The sequence below is a fragment of the Solea senegalensis genome, linkage group LG3 (genome assembly GCF_019176455.1).
Source record: "Solea senegalensis isolate Sse05_10M linkage group LG3, IFAPA_SoseM_1, whole genome shotgun sequence".
Classification (NCBI taxonomy): Eukaryota; Metazoa; Chordata; class Actinopteri; order Pleuronectiformes; family Soleidae; genus Solea; species Solea senegalensis.
The window spans coordinates 8,648,484-8,662,286 of record NC_058023.1 but is presented as its reverse complement, the minus strand read 5'-3'; the positions used below and the strand labels follow the sequence as shown (position 1 = coordinate 8,662,286).

Here is a 13,803-nt window from a genome sequence, read left to right as displayed (position 1 = left end):
CTGCAGTTTGACCAGCTGGGGTCACTGTTTCTCACACCCTGGACCTTTAAACTGTAACCACAGTGAGTCTCAGTCCAAAAATTCTCACACACACAACGTAGAGCGCAGCGAGGTAGGAGATGGACGGGTATTATAGAGTGAGGATCAGAGACAGCTCCTCCTCTTCTTCATAAGGTAACACTGGCGAACGTCTTCCATTCAACTTGTACATAAATGAGGGGAGGTGTAGAAGAACAGCTGGATGAAGAGATCTGAGTGTGGCCACTGCAGACACATTGTATTCTTGATGTTATTGTCTTAAATTAGGGTTCATACGGTGTTACAATGTGAAATCAATGGTAATTAATCGAACAATCATTGTTTGTTTTTGTTAAAACCGAGTTTCTATGGGAGTCTTCGCTTCATTAGCACTTTTAACTTGTTTAACCATCAGATTTGTGCGTGTCCTTACCTCACCATCATGTGCCTTCCTGCTCTCCCACACAGTATACAGTACAGTATAGACCATGCGTGTGTGTGTATGTGTGTGTGTTCTCTTTTATTTATTACGTGTAAGTGCAAGGTTCATCATGATAATTACTTGAGAAGCCTCTAATGTGGGAAGCGGCGTCTGCCACACAGACGGCCGCCTCTCCATATTGTAATTGCTGTTGTAAAATATGTCGGACGGGTCGTGGCAGTGCCAGGTCTTTGAGAGAAGGCCACACGTCCATTCTTTGAAACCATTTCCAACCCGATAGCCTCAGTGCTTCTCACACTCCTTAAGGATTTATTATGGTAATCGTGGGGTGAAGTGCAGCTGCTGTTACAGGAGTCCGGAGTGTGGCAGTGCACATCTTCATATCATTGTGTCAAGGAGTCTCTGCATGTGTGTTCAGTATATGGAGGACACTGCTGACCTTCTCCCCCCCCCTCCCCCCTCTCTCTCTGCGCTTCAGCCTGAGGCCACTTTTGACCCTTGGCCAGGAATAAAGAACTCAAATATTTCTGTGCCTCCTCATCCTCCTTCTGGCAGGACTTTGGTGGCCTGTTTACAGCTTGCCTTCACTTTGCCTGTGGCGGGATTGTTATTGTTTCTACTGGCAGTCTGTGGCAGCTATTGGATATTTCTCTATCCAGTGCTTTATTCCAGCTTTTTGGTCATCCACCATTGTAGCATTCAGTTCAGTACTGTTGCCTTTTCCTTTTCAAATGTCCTAAACGTGGTGTTATAAATTTTGTTTAGCTGTGAACCCAAATACTCTTTAAATTCAGAGAAATTTCTAGAGAATTTCTATTCAAGGTAATGGCGTGTTTTATTTTGGTCTCCTTTTCGCCCACTTTATCATTTCTGCTATAACCTCTGGGGCAAACACCAACGCCAGAGTGAGGAAGGAAACATTGAGCACTTATTTGATGGTGTGTATTTGTCACAGATGGATCACAACTTCTCGTTTGCTGCATGTTCTGTCACTGAAGCTGTAAAAAAAGGAAAAGCACAGACTACAAGAATTCCCATGATCCCACGCTGCTACCCGACATCATCAAACGAGGTCTTTTGTCATTATTCTTTCACTGAGAAACCCCTAGTGGCAGAAATGACATAGTGTAAGTCAATCACTGACTGCCACTGTTCTCAACAGGCAGAGGGGAAAAAAAAAGTCAATAGCATCATAGCAATTCGATGACACTCTATGGAAAGTTTCATGAGAGCAACAATAGTGTTCTGGGTCTTTCTGGGTCAGTGGTGCAACTTTAAACAGGTACCAGCTCTCTTCTCTTATTGTTTTCACTCTTGGTAACAAAAATACTTCACTTCATGGTGACTTTATTTGCAGAGCACTGAAACACTAAGGCTATTTTAGCAAAGGAGGAGTTAAAATGCAATGTTAAAAGGACACAAACAGTCTTACACTAGGTACCTAGTGTAAGACTGTTTGTGTCCTTTTAACATTTGCTGCCCACCTTCCGATGGGCGACATGTTTTTGTGTGTCCCAGCCTGACCCACATACCGGCCCCTCTTACAGCCACTCTCACATCATCACACACACACACACACGAACAATAACCTGCGCGTAACCCATACTAATGATGCCCCAGCATTACAGCCCACTCAGCTTATAACAAGGTCATCTTATCCGGGCTCACGCACACACACACACACACACCAAACTGGACAGATGTACACACACTTAATCTCATATTACCCACATAAGTAATTATGAGTGTTCAAACCCAAAACACACCCACACTTTCATATTCAACATAACACACAAACAAATGATGAGATTCCATGATAATGAAGATACAGGGTGAGTGGGAGAGATCTTTTTTTTTTTGTTTTGCTCCAGCTGTGAGTGTGTGAGTGTGTGCGTATACTGTACGACTGATATGATCTAATGAGCGCGTTAAGCCACGTATTCCATATCAAAGTGGAACCCTGAAATAGCGCGTGTTGTGCTCGGACTGGCTGCTGGAGCTGCAGTGGAAGCCCCCCTCTCTTCTGTTAACAGGATGGAATAACACTGTTGAGTTGTTACTGCAGCACGGGGGCCAAGTGTTCATCCAGCTACTGCAAATTGGTTCGTGTGTGTGCGCGTGTGTGTGTGTGTGAAAATATGTGCGCGTCTGAGACAAATGACAAATGACAGTGTGACAGTAGTCAGAGCACGCACCTCGGCCAGACTCTCAGATTGTGTGTGTGTGTGTGTGTGTGAGAGTGAGGCTCTGTGTTGTGCTGTGATTCATCAGGTCACATCAGCTCCTCTCATTAACACACACTGATTTATCAATAATGTGTGGCAGCGTTTGCAGAGCACACATTGAACTGGGGCGATTTACTGCCTCAGAGAGCGAACACTGTGGACAAGCCACGCCAGTGACGACTATATCTCGCACTGTCTCTCTCTCTTTCTCTTTCTTCCTCTCTGCATGTCTGAGCTTTCTCCCTTTCTCCTTCTTCCTCTCAGTCTATCCTCTGACCGGCTTTCTCCTCCGCTCCCTATCTCGCCTCCCTTTCTCCCACAGCGTTGATCACTCTGTCCCCTTGCCACACCACACACTTATCATCTCAAGGACATCTGGCTTTCTTGTTGTCTCTCTCTCTCTCTCTCTCTCTCTCTCTCTCTCTCTCTGTGTCAGCCTGTCTCTTTGCTCTCGCTGTATATTCCCATGTGTCTAATCATCTTGTCTTTGGGCCAGTCACTTACTCACTGGATGCTACAATGGCAGAGATACTGTAACTATTGTGCTGCCGTGTTATGTAACCGCGGATCGGGAGCTCGTCTGATGCACGTCTAATGTATGGTTGCATTTTGCTCTTCCATCACAAGAGGCGTCTCCATATTTCTGTCTATAAAGATTTAACCAGTAGGTTCCTTTAAAAATAAAGAATACTACTACTACAGAAGCCGTATAACAATAATGTGACATCCTTTCTGTTCATGAAGACCAAAGACAGGCAAATGATCACAAAAAGGTTACGTACTGCAGCTTTAAAGTGTTGCCATTTGTTCGAGTGTCAACCATTTTCTCTTACATTATTATTTTTAATACAATTACAGGAGGCAAACATATTCTGCTCAGCGTAGACGCTGTTTCATGATGGGAGAGGAGAGGCAGACATGAACAGCTGCACAACCTGAAGTTGACCTTTTACAGTCATTTTTTTTGTCCTCCGTTGAAGAGGAAACAGAAAACAGACAAACCTTCGGTGACAGACAGACAAAAAACATCTCACACCTCAAAGAAATATTGGCACGTACCCACCGCTGTGGATTTGTGGCAGCTCACGGTCTCACTTTTGTTCTGTGACCTGTGCTTCAGCTCTCTGTCACTGCCGACGTGGCAGATGTTGTGTGTGAAACGATGCCCAGAAGAAAGGATTTTTGGTGATGCTCACGTTTTTTAGTCCTGCCCCTCACGCCCAAATGACTGACAGAGGAAACCACCATTTGCTTTCGCTGCTTCGTGTTTTATTATTGCTGATGTTTTCATTATCATGTCAAGAGAGAGAGAGAGTTGGTGAGGACAGGTTTGCGTGGCGCCGCAGTGCCCTGGCGAGAGTGAGGTGAGCTGCTCAGACTCAGTACGGTGCATTCTTGGCACAGCCGCGGCACAGTGCGGTGCCGAGAACACCAGCACGCAACCAGAGCAGGGCAATGAGGCTGAAAGGTTTCAGATCTGGATACTGTGCTCTTCAAACGACCTCTGGCTGAGATAAACCCAACACACACACACGTTCATATGTATTCCAGCACTCAATATCTTATTTTGCATCAAACAATTACTCCTCCGCAGGGAATCACTGTCTTGAGTGCTCTTCTTCTCTCCCCCACAAATTCAACGTGGCCTCCCTCAATGTCACATTTCCCTGCAGAAAGAGTGCAGCACTGTCCCTTTAATCAATCTCCATTGTTTAAATCACAACGCTAACATGCCGAGGACAGTAAAACATGCATCAGCTTCTTTTTAAGGCGATCACCTGTTCATTTACTTAGATCACAGAGACTGAGGAACCCGACGGTAGAGGCTTCATGAAGGAAGGAGGTGTTAGGGTAAGGGTTAGAAACTCTACAGCTCTAGTAGACGTAGAATATTCTATAGCCTTTAGTGTGGAGAGTAATTAAAGAGCATTAGCTGTTGCTAGCTGCTATTAAACTGGATGGTTGGTTAGTCTTAATGAGTAAGAACAGGCCAAAAAAACTCCACCTCGTGTAGTTTAGCAGATAAACTGCATTGTTTTTTTGAAGATAATTAGGATTTTGCTTTCAAACAATGAAAATACTGCAAGTGTTACGTTCAGATATTGTGTTAAACTTTAATCCAATGTGCAAAGAAATGTTTTCACTCTTTACATTACCATAACCACTCGGCAGTTTGTGCTATCAAATTCAGTAAATTGGAAATAACTGCCAGATATTCAAAGTTCTAAGTGTTCTGGAAAAATACACTCACTGACAGGACATGTTCCCGCCCTTTTGTGGGTGCAATAAGCAAAAAAAGCACTTTGCAAATAGTCAATCAAAAGATGGCATTTCAGTGAATAGTTTTTTTTAGAATTTTTTAGAATTTGTTACAGAAGCACACGCTGAATAACTCAAGTGTTTGTTCTTTGTGCTTTTATACAGTAAAGAAAAAGAAAAGTGAGATGATGAATTATAAGAAAGCCTAATGCAGTTTCAAATTGAAATTCTCCTCGATGCCTCGTTGTCACTCTCTCTCCACGTTACTTGATTTCCTCTCTTTGTTCCGCGGGTCCGCTGCAGCACTTACACATGCAGCGGTGTCTGTACTTAAAGTGCCGTTGCCCACTCACTACATGAACAATACTGAATAATGTAGCTGGCATGCTTCCATAGACAGACAGCAGAGGCGAGACTTCCTATACAGTATATATATATATATATATATATATATATATATATATATATATATATATATATATATATATATATGTAGAGAGAACATCTATTATGTCACAGTGAAGAGATAGAACATATATTTAACACCTCGGGCGCTCAGATAATGTATAGATGAATGCAAACACTAACAACCTGTTTGGTTTTGGAGATGAATGTGGCAAATCCCAATGACGTTCAGTTTAACATTATATACTACACACACACACACTGTAGATGGTTTGAGCTTTTAAAACACACACATGCAGATTTGAATGTGGATCTACAGCTCACACAGTATATAGTAAGCATGGGGGGCACCTTGCTGATTGCAGCACCCTGTCTACCTGTGTGCTGTTCCCCCGTGGTGCACACAAGCACAGGTGCGCGACGTGTCCTTCACTTTAACGTGCCACCAATCTGTGACGCTGGAGACAAGCCAGAGCCTTCACAGCCTTCACAGCCTTCACACGCGCATGCACACACACACACAGGCACATTTTAGGAACGTCTGTTGCTCTCAGTTCCTTTAAAACTGGGGCTTTACTTCTACCGTTAAATTATGGAGTTGGAGACGGTGTCAGAATCAGGACACACAGTTGCTCGCTGGGAGATTTTTCCTGCTGTGTTCTCATGTGGGCCTCACTCTCTGGAGATTTAACCAGAGCGCTGGCAAAAGAAATTCCTGAAAATGTTGAGAGTGACAATAATTGTGTTCTCATACGAGACCCTTTGGAACAATTATGGGAATACTGTCTGGAAGCACGACAGCGTTACACCTGTTGCATGTGGTGCAGTTGAGTGGTTTTGCTCATCGGTAGCTCAGAAAAGTTTGAGTCAGCCATTTCTGTGACAATCCTTCTTCATCGCTTTTGTTTATTCAGTTTACATTGTTGTGTACTTTGTATTTACATCGCAGTAGCGTATATTTTTGTACTTTCTATATGTGTATGAGATGAACCACTCTCATGTCCAACGCTAATTGAGAAATATTACCACAATTGTACGACATCAGCGTGAATGAAGACTTCACAGCAGCAGATGGTCTCCACACAACTGTGATGTCAACATGCAAATGAATATTTATGTTTGAAGGTCATATTGCCGTACTTACATACACTTGAAACTCATCCAATAAAAACTAAATTCATTGCTGCCCAGAATCTCTCCCGTTGTTGTTAAGAAGATGATTTAGCCTCTTGAACTTTTGCATTGTAGTGAAGAAGCAGCTTCCGTTCAGCGCCATCCCGTGTTTTACTGGTTCTTGCGAGAAATAGATTTATGATCACCATTATTCCACAACCCAGTGGGAAAAAAAAAAAAAACGGCAGCAAAACATCCGAGACAAACTATGAAATCATGCAGGCAGCGAGTAGACATTTATTTACAAATGGAAAGCTTCCAAACTAGCCTTTCTTTTGAAAAATAAATATTGTCAAAGAAGGGAAATTGAAAGTCTTTTCATTCCTTGAGCTGTCGAGCTGAACTGAACAGTCATTTTGTCACACAGAACTCTCACAGTCGACTGTCTGACGCGCTGTTCTCCGCGCTGTCTGACGGAACACTCGCATTTTTTCCCTTTCAAATAATTACCTTTTAAAGGACGAGCAGCAGAAACGGCTGTGATCTTTCACGTCTGTGTCTGCGCTGCTGTCACTGAAACATCTGGATTGAACTCCTCTGCACTGTTGTTCTTTGTGTGCATGTACTGTTTAAAACTCAACAACCAGTGTAGGATACAGTTGTTCATTCATCAGCCACTGGACAAAAGGTCAATGTCAGTCTCTAATTCTCTTTGATCAGCTCACGCACTGTGGGCAAATTCCTGCACGGCTGCTGCCGCTCTGCTCACTAGTCCTGGAAACACTTCTCAGCTTTCTAGAGTTAATAAGCTTGTTACTCCCCACTGACTCTAATATTGTCTTTCTCACCACTAACACGAGAGCCCGGAGCTATTAATCCATGGACATATGGATTTTACAACTGCTACTATTTCATCTCCCAGCATTTATGGCAGCCAAAGGTAAATGCATGACAGCAGCCACATAAGCAATAACACATCCAATACTGAGATGAAAACAAGTCAAGTATGATACTGTATGTAGAGTGTCCATATCGCAGTGAAAGCAGTTTTTTTTTTCCTTAAAGCTTTGACGGCGATGCGCGTAAAATATGTGACCTCTTGTTTCTGAAAGCTGAGAATTGCATGTCAGCGTCAAAATCACAGACAATGAGGAATGAGCTTGACTGAATTTCGGGTGTGTTGCTTCCCTGGGCAGGAGAAAACAAATTGTTGCTGCTTTCAGCGACTGTATTTTAACGCATCACCACTGCAAACTTTGAATTTCTCCTCTGGTTGAGATGTTTTTGAGAGCAGTGGTGAGGCTTTTTAGGTTTGATCAATTTCAGCACTTGGCGTAGCGAGTGTTCAAGTGCTAATTGTTTTATGAATATACGCCATACATTATCTCAAGGCTCTGTACATAAAAAACCTTTACAATGAGCAAGAAGTAGGCATCAGTGGAGAGAGCGAAAACAATCCCTTTTAACAGGAGGAAATCTCTGCCTCGACCAGTTGGGGTGAAAGGAAAGAGGTGGGGGACAGAAAGGACAAATGGTAGGTGAGGTAGAAATAGATAAAGCAGATTGTGTCAAGTTTTCAGTTTAGACAAGACAGTCCTGAATCAGTTATGACATGCTTATAACACTACAATGTTCAACTTTAATTATAGTGTAATAATAATGGATCTGCACCATTTTAATCAGTGAGGCCACATTTTATGTTTTAATATAATTCATTTCTAACACATACAGTAGCACCTTGTAAACAGCATTGTGGACGAGGAAGCGGCGTCATTCGTCTGTTCTCGTGTTTCAACATTCACATTTAAGTGCAAAGCTAAATTGCATTAAATTGGGGGCTCATGGTGGCCCCGGCTGACAATGAATAATGGGAATAAAGGCAGTGAGAGCCTACATAGTAATGGCCATATTTACAGGGACCATCAATCATCTCCAAACCGCCAGCAGCCTCATCCTTCATAGGAAGGCGAGGGGAAAAAGGGGCGGGTGCCTTCAAAAACACAGCGCTTCTACCGCCGTTCCTGGCCAATCACACCTCTCGCTCGCTTCCTCGCTCTCGCTGCAGTCCAACTTTAGCTTTTGGGAAAATCAATAGGGATGAAAGTGATGAAGTGCAACCTTGCTAAAACTTTACCAGCCTCCCACTTTTGTCATATTTTTGGTTACACAGAAGATCATGTGACTTCTGCACGAGACTGAAAACAACAACTTGACTGAGCAGCAAGGACAAATGTACGGGTTCTGGAAATGGCGAAAGTGGAGATGAAAAATAAAGTGTTGAATGACAAAGAACACCAAGACGACGTTTGTAATATAATTAATCTAATTACGGCGTGTCGGACGCTGTGATCCAGAAAAGAGATCAAGGTCAAAACACAAACAGCCAAACAAAGACTCGAGTGAAGAAGAGTCTACATCCACTCCATCCAATATGTGTTTTAATACTAAATGTTAAAGCTTGTTTTTTCCCCTATTTACTTTGTGGCCATTTGACTGCGGTCACAAGGAAGTGATGGTTTTCTGTCGCCCAATCAGCTGACATTCATGGGTGGAGCAGGTGTCGTACCACTTTACTCTGGTACCCCAAGGAAGGGTGCCAAAAATGGAACCGTTGTGGCCAGTTATTTTGGTACGATTCCTTATAGAAAAGTTAAAAAAAATGTGTACCAAACCATTCCACTCAGGGGAAACACTTTTTTTTAAGTAATCAACAAGCGTCATCCATCCATCTTCTACCGCTTTATCCTCCACATGAGTGCTTTTGCCCATTTCTCCAGTGTAACTGCATTTACTGCATGTTAAAATAGTGTATTAACAATTTCAAATGAAAAAAAAACTAAAAGGTATTATTTAGAAAAAAAACACTGTGGTTATACATGAACACCAGATCTGGCGTGTTAAATTAGAAATTTGAGTATAAAACATAATATGTTTTAAAGTCAAACAAATGTGACTATTATTAACCTTTGTTTGAGACTCTGTCTTAATGTGCAAAAACAGGCCAAAAAATGGAAACTGTAGAGGCAGTTTTCCAACTCTCTCCTCCCTGGTGACAAAGACACTGATTCTCTGGTTTCCCAGAGTTCACCTCGACACCAACTGTGTGGCCCCGAGCATCATCTAGTCTTAGAAAAAACATTGAGAAAAGTGTTGAATGAGGACGAAGAACGTACTAGGCAACACATACTGGTCAGGGAGAATAAAAAAAAAGGTGGCTTAATTAGAAAAGCTGAACTTCTTTAGTCTGTGTTCTTTAAGCTTAATGATCGGACGCTCCGATGAATGGCCTCATGATGAAGTCTAAGAGAGAGAGCGAGTGAGAGAAACAAACACAGCTGTCTCAGACAATGAGAGAGGGAGTGGATATGGAGACGGAGATAAGGAAAAGGAATAAAGAAAAAAAAAGGGGGTGAGAGGGCGAAAGAGTGAGTCGGAGATGGCGAGCATAAATCAAGAAAGACGCAAAAGACAAAGGGAGGGAGGGAGGGAGACTCTTGACAAAAGGAGAGGAGTTCTCCTTGGGGTGTTTTTCTGTTTTCCTCACGAGCAAACAAATGAACAGGAAGACGGTGAGGTTACTTATGATACATGCCGAGCATAGATCAGAGAGGGACACGCGGGCAGATAAAGTACAATGACATGACAGACACAGAAAAGAGAGGGTAGAGGGGGTATAGTGCAGGTCTGGAACACAGGGGATCAGTGGGATTTGGACAACATTCAGATAAGAGAAGACTCAAGGTCAGTCCTATTCAAAAACATCTTTTACTTCATTTCCTGACAATCTTTTTACTCTCAGAATGGTTTACTGGTGTCCTGTAATGAGATCATCTCTAGAATGTTGGACAAATGTGCACCATATGTCCATTTAGAGTGTGTCTCTATGTGTCTCTATGTGGCCCTGTGATGGACTGGCGAACCGTCCAGGGTGTACCCCCACCTTACGCCCGACAGGATGTCAGCTGGGATTGGCACCGTGTGGAGGATAAAGTGGTAGAAGATGATCAAATGAATGAATTAATGATTGACATCCAGCCAATAATCAATAATGTGTGACAGTTGTTTCATGTTAACACCATGATCAGGTATTAAATCATTGAATGAATGGGGCTATTCATTAGAGCTGGTCACATTTTTTTTGTCTCATCTGAAAAGCAACATTTTTGGGCCAGTGAATCCCTGCAGCACTGCAGAATTTGATGTGATGATACACTTCTTTTTTTTTTCATAATCCTAAAATTGCAGTGTCTTTAGATTTGGATATTGCCATTTTGATCATTTTGCAATTATCTTTGCCACCCTAGCATTCATCAGGGATTCAGTAAGGACATTCTCGTCTGGCTGCAAGGTTGGGAAGTCCCCAGAAACATGATTTAATTATTCTGGGAGACTAAACAAAAACTCACAGAGAGAGCGAGAGAGAGTCACAGACACGATGAAACAGCAGCTCGTGCTGACACGGAAATTCCGCGTGCACTATTGCAAACCGACACAAAAAATAAGCTGCTGCTCGTTTTCTGACAAAGGAGGTTAAGGAAGGAACTCAACAAAGACGGAAATTTGTTTGCGTTTCCAGTTTTTTATCTTGTTTTTTTTTTTTTTCTTGTACCGGAGAAGAGGCTGAATCAGAGGTTTTCAGTATCCCAGGACCCTTCGATACTCATGTTAATTACTGCAACGGTCAGCTGGAGGATCCCACCCACCAAGTGCAAATCAGATCAAGGCAAGGACCTGAACTCACCTGAGGGGGAGGAAGAAAGGACAAAGAGACATGGAGGAACAAAAGGGGGAGAGGAGGGATAAGGGAGGGTGGGAAAGTCATGGTGAAAAGGACAGAGGAGAGGAAAGACAAAGAAATGCGGGGAGATGAAAGACACAAGGGACGTAGAGACAAACCAAGATGGGGCGAGAGGGAGCAGTGGTGGGTGATCACAGAGGCAGGGAGAAAGGTGGGAGGCGAGCAGAGAGATCAATTACCAATGGTCCTGATGTTGCACTGATGAAAAGACTCAATGGCAAGGAACCAAACATTTCCACCCACACAGGTTTTCTCTCCTCATCATCAACATCTCTATCTCTGTTGCACTCTCACATAAGTGCTTCCTTCCTCTCCCGCCCTTAATGACACCTCGTGTCTTCCAGCTTTTTTTACACTCTTCTGTTATGGCGACACTTTTTTTTGGTAAGTGCTGACCTACGCACACAGATAACAGGAAATATCCCCTCTGGAGCCATGAGAGGCAAACATGGCCAATTACAGATCTACAGGTGCTCTCCAATGGCATCACTTCATTTTGGCGTAATTCGACTCAGCAAAGCACAGGTGGAGGAAATAAACAGCGCAGGTGACACAAGATGGCCACATTTTTAAAGTGCACACGTTGCTAAAAAATGCTGATCTCTTATTTGTAAAATGGAACAGTCTGGTTTGAGATCAGCACAACTGGTTGAGTTTAGGGCTACGATTTGATTTATGACTGGATGTTAACAGGGATCATCACAGAAGGAGTCATGAGCAAGACGTCCAAACACAACAATCAAAGTGAACAATGCGGAACTGTAGATCAGTTAAAAATGAGACCTCTGTCTCCGCTGTATTTCAATTCACTGACTGTCAGACGGAGGAAGTAGTGAACAAATCTTTTTAATTTGAATTCTAATGATTCAGTACATTGAAAATAACTGCTTTACAAGTCACTAGTCACTCGTTTGTGTCCCGGCAGTTTCATGCAGCTGTGCAGTGATGACTCCGCCCCCGTTGAGGAGGTACTATTTTGTAATGGAAGGGGAGGCGAGCTACATTTTTGTTTAGTTTTTTTTCAATCAGGTAGAATTTGTCAAATTTGGAAATGCTACAAAGCTTGGCTTGTTTTTATGAACAAATGATCATGAAAACACAGAACACAGAATTTACGACCTATAAACACACAAACCCAGGAGGTCCATATAAGGCAGGGGCCACATACAGCACAATTGAATCTCAAGTGGGGATGGACCAGTCAAATAATAGCATAATAACCTATGAACAACCTACAACAAGAACTTAAAAAGGTTCATCTTTATTCTCTTTATCTTTATTAAAATCTATATTTTACATTTAATTAAGTATCTTTTTACAACAACCTGAAATTTCTTGAAAAAAATAAGTGCAATTTCAACAATATTTTGGCAAAGTTAACCACTTAGTGTCTGGAACTGTAAAAATATAATATTTCACGTTATTATTAGATTCTAATTGGACCCACTGGTGCTGGCCGTACGTTTGACACCCCTGATTTAAGGAGTTGTGAACTATTCCTTTACCAAGGGTGCACTAAGGGTTTATATTAAGGTTAGGCATAAACTGGTTATGGTTAATGTTAAGGATAACACTGTGTGAGGTTCTCCAGTTCCAGTCAATGGAAGTCATTGCAGGGTCTTAAGAGGACACCTGTGTTGTGTGTGTGTGTGTGTGGTGTTTGTGTGTGTACATATTACGTACACTAAGAGCTGCATGAATCCACCTAAGAATACTTACATGTGTGCCTCTGTGCATGTGTGTGTGCGCTTGGTCCTCACTCTGACATAGATGGATGAGGCAGAGGCAGCGCTGCAGGGGACTGGTGTGGTTTTGCGTCAGTGGCCTCTAACCTTGGCGAGGCAGGCGGTGGCAGACACGCTCTCCCACCTTGCATTAGTTAATGACCAATTGCTGTCTCTGTGCGAACACACACACACACACACACACACACAAGGACACACACACACAGGCACACAGGTGGGGTTTTCTTTTTTGAGAAGAGACTGTGCAGGTGTGCGTGTGTGCGTGTGTGTTCTTGTATGTGTGTATAGACCATATGGAGTGAGGACATTTTGGGAAAGTGAGGACATTTTGTCTGGTCCTCACATCTTTAAAGGGCTTTTTGGGGTTTAAGACCTGGTTTTAGGGTTAGAACAGGGATGAGGTTAGGATTAAGGTAAGGGTTAGGAATTTAAGGTTAGGGGGAGGAGTTAGGGAATGGATTATGTCTATGAGGGGCCTCACTACGAATACTGCACAAACATGCAGTGTTGTAATGTCACAAAGTGCTTTGTTTCTGTACTTAAGTACACAGTTCACGTATCTGTGCTTTACTTTGTTATCTATATTTCAAGTTCAATCCTTCACTTGGATCCCATTGGGCTGTTCTCTGGAGCTTGTCTTTCATACAGACCAGAAGTGCAATAGATCTTCTGAAATAACGTCTGCTGGGTTCAGCAGAGGGCAGCTTGGCATTTGATTCACTTTAAGAAAAATAACACACAGTTTTGACACTGGTTGTCTTTTTCGATTTGCTGCAGTTCTTTGACATTCCTTTTGCA

At 42.7% G+C, this 13,803-nt stretch overlaps 1 protein-coding gene across 1 annotated transcript in view; it reads left to right on the top strand.

Annotated features, from left to right (window-relative positions):
• The window catches only part of fgf11a (fibroblast growth factor 11a), a 64,872-nt gene that overhangs the window by 2,484 nt on the left and 48,585 nt on the right, over positions 1–13,803 (top strand). The window lies entirely within an intron of this gene.